We start from the raw sequence: 14895 nt of genomic DNA on the forward strand, positions 1-14895 counted from the left end.
CCATGTTTATTTTCTTTTAACCTCCTGGGCGATAATCCCGAGCTGAGCTCGGGGTATATTGCGCAGGAGGATTTATCAGGCCCTAGTGGGCCGATTTGCATAATTTTTTTTTTGTTACGCGCAGCTAGCACTTTGCTAGCTGCGTGTAACTTCCGATCGCCGCCGCTGATCCGCCGCTACCCGCCGTGCCGCGCAGCCCCCCCCCCCCAGACCCCTTGCGCAGCCTGGCCAATCAGTGCCAGGCAGTGCTGAGGGGTGGATCGGGACTCCCTCTGACGTCACGACGTCCATGACGTCGGTGACGTCATCCCGCCCCGTCGCCATGGCGACCGGGGAAGCCCAGCAGAAGATCCCATTCTGAAAGGGATTTCCTGCTTACTCTGATCGCTGAAGGCAATCGGAGTGGATGGGGGGATGCCGCTGCGCAGCGGCTATCATGTAGCGAGCCCAGGGCTCGCTACATGATTTAAAAAAAAAAAAAGTGCTGCGCCTCCTCCTGGGCGATGTAATTGTATCGCCCAGAGGGTTAAGCAATACCAGTTGCCTGAATGCCTGGCAGCCCTGCTGATCCTCTGCCTCTAATACTATTAGTCATAGCCCCTGAACAAGCATGCAGCAGATCAGGTGTTTCAGACTTTACAGTCAGATCTGACAAGACTAGCTGCATGCTTGTTTCTGGTGTTATTCAGATACTACTGCAGAGAAATAGACCAGCAGGGTTGCCAGGCAACTGGTATTGATTAAAAGGAAATAAATATGGCAGCCTCTTACTTCAGTTCCCCTTGAAAGTATTGGAGGCAGAGGATCAGCAGGACAGCCAGGCAACTGGTATTTTCTAAAAAGGCAATAAATATGTCAGCCTCCATATCCCTCTCACTTCAGTTGCACTTTAAAGGACTCCCGAGGTGACATGTGACATGATGAGATAGCATACCTCCCAACCTTTTGAGATTAGAAAGAGGGACACTTAAGCCACACCCTTGCCACACCCCTGATCACGCCCCATCACACCCCTAGTCATGCATACCATAAAGATTTTATGAGAAAAATATGGTGTTTTATAATTCAAACCACACTGGTCCTTTCTATCCTGGTTATTTTTCCTTCATATTAACATTTTAAAATTAGTAATATATCAATTTAAAGGATGGGAATAAAGTTTAGAGTCAATCAAACACATTTTTTTAGTAGAGAAATATATATATTTACATAGAAAGAGGGACAAAGTCCTGAAAGAGGGACAAATGAGGAGGAAAGCGGGACAGAGGGACAGGGCTCCCAAGGAGGGACTGTCCCTCCAAAAGAGGGACAGTTGAGAGCTATGAGATAGACATGTGTATGTACAGTGCCTAGTACACAAATAACTAGGCTATGTTCCTTTATTTCTTTCTCTGCCTGAAAAAGTGGACAGATACAATTGTTTATCTCTTTTTTTTTCGCCTTGGATGTCCTTTAAGCTAGTCATACATCTAGCTATATTGCGGCCCAATCGAAAATCTGTTTGGATATAAAAATCGGTGCTGCAACAAACAAGCATGCCTGATCGATGATTCGGCTGATTTCAGGCTCAAAATGGTCTAATGCATCAATTGAGCATGCTGGAAATCTTGAGTCCATGTGGTTGTCGATCAAATGGAAACATGCAATAGCGGGGGAGGGGGGGGGGGGGACACATTAGCATTTGGAGAGACAGAGGCGGAGGTGGCATTACAAGGTCGATCCCCGAGAGATTTCATGCTGAAATCAACCAGGAATCGACCTGCAGTGTATAGGCAACCAACAGATCTCTCTGCAATCAGCCCATCGGAGAGTTAGACCCTGAACAAGCATGCAGATCAGCTGGTGGCTGAAATCTAATTGGAGTAGTCCTATGCTAGTTTCAGGTGCGGGATTCACAAAATACTGATGCCAGAAAGCTCAGAATGACAGCCATGCAACTGGTATTATTTAAAAAGCTTTTAAATATGTCAGCTTCCATATGCATCTCACTTCAAGTTCCCTTTAAATTTAAAGGGAATTTGAAGTGAGATGCATAACACCCATAACTGCCTTTTATCCCTATTCAAATCTGGAAAGGGACAGATCAGAGCATCTGGTTCCAGACCTTCAGTTTGTCCTCCTCAGATGCTGGGAGTTCGGGCGGGGCAAATCGAAATAAAAACTATAATTAACCAACGCATGTGAAATTTGAATTATGTAAGTATTGTTTTAGTAGAAACAAAGAAAATAATAAAGCCAACATCGTGTCAGCAACCCATTGTGCCGCTCATTCCACCGCCCAGAATGCAATATCATTTCTAATAAAGACAATATTGATAGCTAAGATAGTTATTTATGAGCATGTAGGACGTTTCTCGCTCCTGCTCCTGCGCCGTAATACACTGCATTAGAATTGGTATATTACACTACCTCGCACCACCTTCAGCAGTTAGTTAAAGTGGACCTGAACTCAGAACATCCTCTCTACTATACGCAACAGTATAATAACCTTTAACCCCCTTGCCGGTCCAATTCCCGCGGCAAGGAGGCAGCAGAGCACTTTTAAAAAAAAAAAATGTTTTAAATCATGTAGCGAACCCAGGCCTCGCTACATGATAGCCGCTGAGCAGCGGCATCCCCCCACCCACTCCGATCGCCTCCGGCGATCAGAGCAAGCAGGAAATCCCGTACAGAACGGGATTTCCTGCTGGGCTTCCCCGGTCGCCATGGCGACGGGGCGGGAGGACTTCACCGACGTCGGAACGTCAGAGGGAATCCCGATCCACCCCTCAGCGCTGCCTGGCACTGATTGGCCAGGCTGCGCAGGGGTCTGGGGGGGGGGGGGGCGGCTCAGCGTGGCGGGTAGCGGCAAATCGGCAGGTAGCGGCGGCGATCGCGTACCACATGCGGCTAGCAAAGTGCTAGCTGCGTGTAAGGAAAAAAAATTTGAAAATCGGCCCAGCGGGGCCTGAGAGATCCTCCTACGCAGGTTACCCCGAGCTGAGCTCGGGATAACCGGCAAGGAGGTTAAACAAAAACACTTCTTGTCACAGCTGATACAAATCCTGCAATACATCTTCAGTGTGTTTACTTCTTGCTTTCATGGAAGCAGACATATTGTTAACAACCTGTGTTTACTAGTTAGCTCTCAGTTGTGGCAGAGGAGATCCCTGAGCTGACACAGCTGAGAGATCAGATTACAGTGGTTATTAGTCACAGATGAGGGGGAATTAGACAGGCTAAACTCTCTAAATACATACAGGGTGCATTTCTATAGGTTTCCCTTCTGTTCTGTGCAAGAGTTTGGGTCCACTTCAATGGAGAAAAAGGATTAATTTTCAGCTGAGTCCCACTAGACAATACCACTCTGGCATCCTGAATAAGCCTGGACACTGTGGCGCGGAGAGTCAGCACAAGCTAGACCCTTTGGAGATAATTAATGCACAGCCATGCTCAACCCATGAAAACAAGGAGGAGCCTGGTGGACTGGAGCCCCATAAAAGACAAGATAGCACCCTCTGCCACAAGGACCAGCAGACAGTCGGAGAGGGTGAAGAAGGTGGTGCTAGGCTTGGAAGATTTCCATGTGTGGCCGACAAAAGAACAGATGAAAAACAAAATCCTGGCAAAGTTAGTGCTGACTGTTTGGGAGATGTAGGCAGGTACACGGGCCCAAGCCTGTAAACTGCCAAAAAAGAAAAAGCAAACCAGCTATGGAACAACAAATGCATCACAAGTATCAGCAGTCGCTGAATTAACATCAATAACTGAAGCCACCCCTTAAACAGAGACTACGTAAGGTCAGTGCTAAACTGGAAGGCGGCAAAACCATGGTTACATGCGAGGATCATTAATAACGGGCGTAAAATCCAATGTCCAATAGATGAAAAACACCACCTATGATGTGCAAACCTCCAATAAAGAGAGCACTGCTAAAGACAAGCCAAATGCCACTTTGAAGAGGAACAATACTTATGTCATCCAAGCCAAAGAGGTGACCACTAAACATTTTTTATCACCTGCCTCCTCACCTACCTCCAAGAAGAGGTATGCCACGTAGATCATCACTGCTTCCACCAAGGACCACTCTGCTTGAGACACATTAGCCACACCCAGGAAGAGAAATTCAATCTATGTAATTCCTGCTACCACCAAAGCAAAATCTAACAAATGGACACCAGCAACATTCAGAAAGAGGAAGGACACCTATGATATTGTAGCATCTGCCTAAGACACAACAGCTAAGAACTCCCCAACTAAAGTTCCAAAAAGTCCTCTGCACTCCTTCCATGGATTAAAAGCATAAATCTTATTGAAATCATCACAGAAAAGTAGCAACATAAGGCAGCATGCAAGCTGACACGTTTCTGACCCAACCGGGTCTTTAGTCGTAGCTCCCCAACTAAACACAGACCTTAGGTCGCCGCTATAGGACCATTCGCACCAAAACCACCAGGCGTAGAAACACCTTCTTCCCCCAAGCGGTCCTCCTGCTCAACTCGAGGCACTCTACCAAATGACATTCTGTAATCCCCCTTAGCTGCCCCAATGGACAAGAGTCTGTAAGTACGCTGTCCCCTGCTGGCAGCATTGCACTGTATGCTACATATCATATATTTGCTTTGCACAATGGACTTGCCTAATTGTACTATGTGTTATTGCTATCGTTAGTCAAGTTGTTGTTTTTGTTGCTCTGTAGCTATTACTCTGTACCATGTTAATGTGATTAATTTGCACTACCTGTACTTTGCTTTAAACAGCCATGCGTCCACAAATAATTCCGGGTGCGGCGTCTGCCGCATTTGGCGAATAAAGTTGATTCGGATTCGGATTCTGATTCTGACCAAGAAACATTAACATCAACAACAAAGGATTTGTAAAGCACTTTTCTCCTGTAGGACCCAAAGCGCGTAAGCTTGTCTCAGATCAGTACATAGTGATGTGTACAGGGTAAGAAGCTATGTGATCATAAATGCCAAACTAAACAGGTGGCTATTGTTTTGATTTAAACATGTCAAGAGTTGGAGCTATCTTGATGAAATTTAGCAAGGCAATCCACAGCGTAGGGGCAGCATGAAAGAAAGCTCTAGCTGGAAAGGTTTTTAGTTGAACTCTGGTGGTGGTCAAGTTATTGGATCCTTTTTAATCTGAGGTTGTGGGTGGTGTGACGTAGTTGCAACAAATCTTTCAGGTATCCTGGGCCTGGGTCATGTAAGGATTTGAATGTTAGCAAGTCAATTTTGTCAAGGATTCTCCATTTTATAGGTAGCCAGTGTAGTGAGCAATAGATTGGTGTTATGTGGCAATGGTGGGGTTGGCTTGCTAGCATCACGTATGATAACCCAATTATCACCTAAGAAGATCACATAGAGACACCAAGGCCACTGATAAAATCATACTCTGCATATATATGAATGCTGCTGAGACTATACCAGTGACACCCGAGACTGGCGATGTCACCAATGACACCACAGACCATGCCAAAGAGGAAGATGTAAAGCTGTAAATATTGCCAGGGCCATATAACAGTGTTTCATATTTTCATTGTAACCTTTTACATGCTTTAAAATATCTAAATTGTTCATACTTGGTTTTCTTTATCCACGATTCATCAGTTATGAAAACTGAAAGCCTGTAGTTATGAATTTACTTTTAACCTATTAGCAACTTCAATAGAGTTATCTAGTATGAGATAAGTGTGCTGCTTTTGACCTCAGTCGGCAGAACTCATTGTGCTGTAAATTCTTGGAATGCTTTGATCTCTCTCTTATTATATATATTTTCTGATAGACGTCTTCATTATTGTCTCACACTTCCCCCTAGTGACAAGTGGCCATAAATACACATTACAGTATTACTCATTAGAAGCATGGAAATGTAACAACAACAAAAAACGCTAAAATAAATTGGCCTGGAGCACTTGCACGCCTCTAAATAAATTGACTGCTAAAGGGTTAAAAAGAGGAAGCACCCTTACTACCCTTTTGAAGTTCTTCCTGGGGTATATGTATTATCTGCGCCATACAGTAAATAATTATCATCTCCTCAATCATCACTGTTTTCATAGGCGGCAGCAAAGTTAATAGTTGGTAACTAGACAATGTTATTGGCCCTTGTTCAATTTACTTTTTCTGCTGTTTTTTCCTAGTTGATACCTTATCAAAATACATTTTAAACTAGCAAGCAAAAAAAACAATAAGAATAATTTTGTCAATTTTCATCTACTTTATGGTACTTTCAGAGTGCTGAAAAGTTATTTTAAACAGAAAATGAAAAAAATATCTCCTGGGAGAACACTTAAGGTGGCCATACACTGGTCGATTTGCGCTCAGATTCGACCAACAGATAGATCCCTCTCTGATCGAATCTGATCAGAGAGGGATCGTATGGCCATCTTTACTGCAAACAGATTATGAACCGATTTCAGCCTGAAACCGTTCACAATCTGTGTTGGTGCTGCCGCTCCCCCCCCCCCACCCCGCATACATTACCTGCTCCGCCGGCGCGACTGCCCAGGTCTCTGCTGTCTTCTCCGCTCTGGTCTGGTCTCCGCGGGTCCGGCATGCTTCACTTCCTCCTGACCCAGCAGGAAGTTTAAACAGTAGAGCGCCCTCTACTGTTTAAACTTACTGCCGGGACAGGAGGAAGTGAAGCATGCTGGCCCCGGAGACCAGACCAGACCAGAGCGAAGAAGACAGCAGAGACTGAGGGACTCGCGCCTGCCGGAACAGGTAATGTATACCCGCTGTATTGCGTCGGCCGTCGGGCATTTGAACGCCGCTATCGACGCACTCCCGACCCGCCGGCGATCGAGAAAAATCTTCTGCACGGACGGATCGACGGGAACAATCGATTTCGGACAGATTTCTGCGATTTCACAGCCGATTCGATCACTGTGATCGGATCGGCTGTATATTGGCGGGAAAATCGTTAGGTGTATGGGCCCCTTTAGGAGAAAAGTAAATTGAATGAAGCCAATTGAATTTTTAGAATGACAATTTATCTCCACACACAAATCTCACCTATACATGCACTGTAGCTACAGATAAGTTATACCGCAAGAACTTTGTTGTCTGTTGGCAGGAAGTGGCATATGGGTGTAATAGTCCAACTGACAAATACTCAAGGACATGTATTCTCCTAATGGGTCATTGCAGTAAAAGTTGAGGCACGGGCCCAAATGCAATTCACCTTTTCTCCTGAGTTTTCTCCTGGGTGATATTTTCACACCTTGTTATAAAATGCCCTTTAAACCTCCAGCAAGCAAGAAAATCCCCAAAATATTTTTATAGTACTTTTTACACCAATTTTTGGGCACTTTTTCAATTGTAAAAAGCTTAAAAGTTATTTTAAAGAGAATATGACAATGATCTCTTAGGAGATAAAGTGAATTGCATATGGGCCACTGTTTCCGATGATCAGAGAAATTGTTTATGGTCTTCAGATTGAGGAGAAGGGTGGAGGGCTGTATGGGGAGTGGCCACACACCATGTGGTGGAATGAACCTACCATGCGGCGGTTCCTCAGAATCTATCGCTTATGTAGGGACTATTTTGTATTACAGTTGACTGGAGAAATCGATTGTGGTTTTCAAATTGAGGAGATGATTAGAGGGCTGTATGGTAGGTTCTAAATATAAATATGCTGACAGGTTGTACAGGTCAGGTGTAGACCAGGGGGGGGGGGGGGGGGCAATACGTTACCCAATCCCCAAAGGGGTAAGCTTCCACCAATGGGAAGCATGGATGAATGGGGTGAACAGTATAAAAGTAGATCGGGCTCTAGTTAAGAAATTGGATCAAAGATATGTAGATATAAGGAAGTGGGAGAGTTGTACAGGGATGGAGTCTGAAATGGTATGTGTTTGGTTGATTTGTTGCAAGGTTTTTTGTGTGTACTTTTTTTTCCTTTCTCCTACCCAGCTTGTGGTTTTTATGAGGGACCTGAGGTGGAAGAGGCTGACTGGACCAAAGTGCTGGATATTAGATTTATTTGATCAAAAATATAAATTGTGGTAAAAATAATGGGGTTGATTTTCTAAACAGCGGTAATATTACACAGAGCATGTAATATCCAGCACTTTGGTCCACTCAGCCTCTTCCACCTCAGTTCCCTCATAAAAACCACAAGCCGGGGCGGAGAAAGAAACACAAAAAAACCTTCTAAGCCAACAGCAAGCGATATTGCTATATGCACAGCAATATGCACAGCTATATGCACAGCAATATCTCTCGCTGGTGGCTTAAAAGGCATTTTACATACAGTACATACAGTACATCAGCATTCCAGGAAACACAATGAGGCTACAAGTTCCTGTATTGCAAAGACCAATATTTATAATGGCCATTTTATAAGAGGAAGTGTAAGAGGAAGGATAACAGATCTGGGGGGAGGCGGGAGGATAAAGTCTCAATACATAGACAAGATGAGGTAAAAAGACAGTGGGAACCTATCATTATGGAGGGTGGAGAGGGGGGTGGGGACAGTGTAAAGATTAAGGAGGTTGGTAAAAATTCAAGTAGCCAATTTCATGTAAACAAAATTGGTAAATGTGGTGGTAAAAATACAAAGTGCATGGTAACCAATGCTCGGAGCCTTGCAAATAAAATAGACGAACTAGAGTTCATTCTGAATGACAAAGGCTATGACATTGTGGGAATAACCGAGACATGGATGGATGAAAGCCATGACTGGATAGCTAATTTAAAAGGATACAATGTGTTTAGGAGGGATAGAACAGGGAAAAAAGGTGGAGGGGTTTGTCTCTTTGTTAAGAATTCTCTTACAGCTGTCCTCAACAATGAGATGGAGGAAGATTGCGAAGATGTGGAGTCCGTTTGGGTAAATATTCATGGTGGAAATAAAAGTTGCCAATTGCTTATTGGGGTATGCTACAGGCCACCTCTTATTAATGAAGCTGCAGAACTGCGATTACTACTGCAGATTGAAAAAGCTGCAGGTAAAAATGAGGTCATAATTATGGGCGACTTCAACTTTCCAGACATTGACTGGAGTATTGAGGCTACCCATTCTGGTAAAAGCAGCAGATTTCTGGCAGCACTACAGGACAATTACTTGACTCAAATGGTAACTGAACCAACTAGGGGGAATGCGTTACTGGATCTGATCATTTCTAATAGACCAGATAATGTATCAAATGTGCAGGTTCAAGAACATTTGGGAAATAGTGATCACAACATGATAACGTTTGAGCTGGTGACTGATAGGCCACGGGGCAGCGGGACCACTAAAACTATGAACTTTAGAAAAGCAAAGTTCACTCAAATTAGGCAGGCACTAAGTTTGGTGAACTGGGATAATGTACTACAAGGGGAAGACACTGAAGGGAAATGGCAAGCTTTTAAACTTATACTCAATCAATACTGTAGTATGTATATCCCATATGGAAACAAAATGTCTAGGAATAAAAAAAAGGCCTCTATGGATGAATAGAAAGGTTAAAGATAAAATGAAGAGGAAAAAGAATGCCTATAAGGTCTTAAAACAGGAGGGGACAGAGGCTGCACTAAGCAATTATAAGGAGTGCAATAAAAATTGTAAAAAAGAAATTAGGCAGGCAAAGATTGAAGCTGAAAAACAAATCGCTAAGGATATCAAATCTAACCCAAAAAAGTTTTACAAGTACATTAACTCTAAAAAAAGAAAGGTTGACTGTATAGGACTCCTAAAGGATAAGGATGGGAACTCAATGGTGGATGACCAAGGTAAGGCAGAGTTATTAAATGCTTTCTTTGCTTCTGTCTTCACAAAAGAAACAGCACTGTTGCAAACTACAGAGGCGGAAGAGTCTCAATCTTCTAACTGTAATATTAAATACTTAACGCAGGAAGAAGTGAAGGCAAGACTAAATAAATTAAAAATAGACAAGGCACCTGGCCCGGATGGCATGCATCCTCGGGTCCTAAGGGAATTAAGTTCAGTTATAGATAAACCCCTTTATCTTATCTTTTGTGACTCTCTTGCAACTGGCAGAGTCCCAGTGGATTGGCGTACAGCCCACGTTTTCCCATTATTTAAGAAGGGCAAAAAATCTGATCCAGGAAATTATAGACCTGTAAGTTTAACATCAGTTGTATGCAAACTATTTGAGGGGTTACTAAGAGATACTATACATGACTTCATAGTAGAAAATAATCTTATTTCTCAGCATCAACATGGGTTTACTAAAGACAGGTCCTGTTTGACTAACATGCTCAGCTTTTATGAGGTAGTGAATGCTAATATGGATATTGGGAATGCTGTAGATGTGATATACTTGGACTTTGCAAAGGCCTTCGACACTGTTCCCCACAAAAGTCTGGTGCAAAAGTTGAGGATGCAAGGACTGGGGAAGAGTCTGTGTTCATGGATAGGGAACTGGCTAATGGACAGAAAACAAAGAGTTGTGGTCAATGGATCATACTCAAAATGGGAGACTGTTAGCAGTGGGGTCCCACAGGGGTCTGTTCTGGGTCCAGTGCTCTTCAATTTATTTATTAATGACCTAGTAGATGCAGTAGTGAGCAATGTTGCTATTTTTGCAGATGATACAAAATTGTGCAGAATCATTAACTCTCAGGAAGATAGTGTCATATTGCAACAGGATCTGGATAGGATGGCTATATGGGCACATACATGGCAGATGAAATTCAATGTTGACAAATGTAAGGTCATGCATTTTGGACGTACTAATGGTCTAGCACCATACAAAATAAATGGGATACAGTTGGGGACATCAAACTTGGAGAAGGACTTAGGAGTACTCATTGACAACAAGTTAAATAATCGTACTCAATGCCAAGCAGCTGCAGCTAAAGCTAACAAAATTTTGGGATGCATTAAAAGGGAAATAAAAACTCGAGATGCTAGCATAATATTGCCCCTGTTTAACTCTCTAGTAAGGCCACATCTGGAATATGGAATTCAGTTCTGGGCACCACATTACAAAAAAGATATTGCAGTTTTAGAGCAGGTGCAGAGACGAGCAACAAAATTGATGCGTGGGATGGAAGGTCTCACTTATCGAGAAAGGTTAGATAAACTGGGTTTATTTAGTCTAGAGAAAAGACGCCTTAGAGGGGATCTAATTAACATGTATAAATACATCAGAGGGCAATATAATACCTTGGCGGATGAGCTTTTTGTCCCTAGGCCTTCTCAAAGGACTAGAGGACATGATCTGCGCATGGAGGAAAAATGTTTTAGCCATTTATTTAGGAAAGGGTTCTTTACAGTAAGAGTGATTAAGATGTGGAATGCATTGCCACAGGAAGTCGTTATGGCAAACTCTATACCTGCATTTAAAGGGGGCTTAGATGCTTTCCTTGCGTTGAAAGACATCCATGGCTACAATTACTAGGTAATGCCTAATGATGTTGATCCAGGGATTTTATCTGATTGCCATCTGGAGTCGGGAAGGAATTTTTCCCTTTAGGGGCTAATTGGACCATGCCTTGTAAGGGTTTTTTCGCCTTCCTCTGGATCAACAGGGATATGTGAGGGAGCAGGCTGGTGTTGTACTTTATACTGGTTGAACTCGATGGACGTATGTCTTTTTTCAACCAAAATAACTATGTAACTATGTAACTATGTAACAGTGTAGATAACTTTAGACTGTATTTACTTTAAAGCAAAAGACCTTAAATAAGTCAGGAAGTAATTTCTATCAATTTTATGTGTATTTTATTTTTTAATAATGAAGATTGCCTGGCTGTCCTGCTGATCCTTTGCCTCTAATACCTTTAGTCATAGACCCTGAACAAGCATGCAGATCAGATGTTTGACTAAAGTTTGACTGGATTTGCTGCATGCTTGTTTCAGGTGTGATTCAGGCACTACCGATGCATGAAAGATTAGCAGGACAGCCAGGCAACTGGTATTGTTTAAAGCTCTCTATTGGTGGGGTCTGATTGCCCCCCAGTTGCTTATTTTTTTAAAATAAATATTTATGTTCGCTCTTTTTAAAAAAGAAAACCCTTTCCTCTTCCTCCCCCAGCCAGCCTCCCTCCCTCCCCCAGCCAGCCTATCACTGCCAATCGCTCTCTTGTCCCCAGGGGGACAGCTGTGTCACACGGCTGTCCCCAGTGCAGCGCTGCTGCTGATCGCAACGCTGCGCTGTGTAAGTAGACGGCGATCTCGCCGTCTAACAGTCTCCCGAGCGGCAATAGCTGCTCGGCGACTGAAGAGGGGGCGGAGCTCCGCCCCCCGAGCATTAGATGCGCGCGCAGCGTGCGCACGATCGCATGCAAATTAGAGCCCCAGGACTTGACGCCAATTGGCGTTAGGCGGTCCTGGGGCTAACGCCGCGGCCACGCCAATTGGCGTGGGGCAGTTGTCAAGTAGTTAAAAAACATTTTTTCTTTGCATTTTTAAAATGGATTTTCTCAAACACAACAAGGTCTTTTTGGGAAAATGTTTGACTTGTACCCACTATTCTCCTTAACATATTTAGCAATTTTGGTGTTACTATTATGTACGGGGGCTTTGCTATTCACTGCCAAAGTCGGCACGAAATTACGTGAAAATGATGCGAAATGTTATGCAAAATTACAAATCACTATACAAAATCAATTAATTTTACAAATCGTAATTACGTATAAGCGTAAATGCAAAAATGTATGCAAAATGTTGCGTAATTGTAATTCGCTGATTACGGTCATCACTGCTGAAGCTCAATCATCGTTGTAAAAATAAAAGTGTGATCCCTGACAGTGTGCAATGAGTGAGCGACGTTGCAGCACAGTAGAATTAAAGTACAGCGCAATGACTGTCCAACAATTGGATAATCAAAAGAAATGTGAAAATGAGAACCCAGAAGAGCGAAATTTGGCACACGTAGTTTGTATGGAGCGTTCAATTGTCATCATTCAGTACGTACAACCAACACGAGTTATCATTCAAAACAACCCACCAGGATGGATGAGTCTACATGGACCATAATCACTGTCTTACCGTCGTTAGGATAATTTTTTTAATTAATTCCTGATTTTCATTACCTAAAATGGTGGTCAAGCGTGTGTACAGAGCTCAAGACTGAGATCAGAGGCTTCAGCTTCCATAAAAAGATGGCTAAGCTGGCTTTGGGACGGTAAGTGATCTGAATTCCCAGCAGTTTGTAGAGTTTGAGGGAGTCCTTTCTATACAGCTCTGTCTTTTACCCACCAACAATTGTCACCTGACCTGTCCGTTGTGTCACACGGATTGTCCTTGCCACACACTGCCAAATACAAGAGCTGGTGGCCATGAAGGTAATGACAAAGAACAAGAGCAGTTTCTGGAAATGGCATTGGAATGCCCCTTCCTCACATTCCTATTTGCAGCTTTCTTCTCAACTATGTTTGTGTCGCTATATGAAGTAGCTGAGTGGAACAAACGTGCACCATTCCATGCGTGGATCCTGAGGAGAGTCTCTTATCATGCGTACGGATAATAAAGGTGCTATTCGGGCGTCTGGGAATAGCCAATAGTAGAATATTGGTAACATTAACAGATTGTAATAGAACGTGTGCTGACAGCAAGGCGGCTGATTCCGCGTCCAGCGCGGCGGTTTGCACGCAGCAGCGTGCGTCTGGTGTGGCTGGGTCTGTTAGTTCACACAGATTGAGGAATACGCGCGCGCGCGCTGAAAGGCAGAACCTTTATGACAACCAAGGAGGGATCAGCTGACCAGGTTGGTCAGCTGACCTCAGAGCAAGTAACTATTGGTTGATCACTGATGGGTGGCGCCGGAGAGCGCCGCTCTATATATAGTTACTGCTGGTCAGTCTCAGGATGTCTGCCGTTGCGAACACTTACGTGAAAGCACTCAGACCTTAGTCAGATCCTACAGTGTGTTAGAACCAGGAGGACCTGGGAATTCACACTGAGCCAGATTACTTCTGTGTATCATTGTGTTGTACTTCAGACTAGTTTCAGGGTGTCGAGACCACGGACCTCACACCCAAGATTAGGGACTCTGTGTTATCATTCTGTTATACTTCAGACTAGTTCCAGGGTGTAGAGACCACGGACCTCACACCCAAGATTAGGGTCTCTGTGTTATCATTCTGTTATACTTCAGACTAGTTCCAGGGTGTCGAGACCACGGACCTCACACCCAAGATTAGGGACTCTGTGTTATCATTGTGTTATACTCCAGACTAGTTCCAGGGTGTCGAGACCACGGACCTCACACCCAAGACTAGGGATACTGTGTTCCATCATATTATACTCCAGACTAGTTCCAGGGTGTGGAGACCACAGACCTCACACCCAAGACTAGGCATTGTTTTGATATCTGTTATGACCTATTGCATTTCTGACTATCCCTCTGCTTTCTGATTCGGTACCTACGCATATCTGATTATCTGTTGCCAACCCTGCCTGCCTTTGGATACCGAATCAGCCTTCTGTCTCTGTACCTTGTCTGTCCGTGTGTTGCCGACCTGGCTTGCCCAACCTTGAGAGCTATCTTCCTCCATTTAGAGATAGTCTTCAGACCTGCTAGTGACATCCACCTTTCAGGTGTCACTCACTCACAGGTCCTTCCTACTTTCAGCCTGGGGCTCCACCCCTTTGGAGGTATCAGGCTGCTGGAAAGTTTTCACACTTCCCAGAAGGCGGTATCGATCATACTGCCAAAGACGACCTGCTCCTCGGGTGGTCCAACTCAAAGTCATTACTGTTGCACCTAACACTCACACTATATAGGTGTCCAGAGGTTAGTTATACTTGGATTATCGGTGATTCTGCAGATCATCAATAATCATGTATATATCTGTATTCTTGGTGATACTGCAGATCACCAATAATCAGATTCTCTCTGTGTGCTGACACCGATCGTTACACAGATATTCTACTATTTTACAGTGGTAATTCCGATAATAAAATATCAGTAAATATTACTGACATTTTACTACAGCTACACCTACCACTACT

This window comes from Hyperolius riggenbachi, chromosome 6 (genome assembly GCF_040937935.1).
Source record: "Hyperolius riggenbachi isolate aHypRig1 chromosome 6, aHypRig1.pri, whole genome shotgun sequence".
NCBI lineage: Eukaryota > Metazoa > Chordata > Amphibia > Anura > Hyperoliidae > Hyperolius > Hyperolius riggenbachi.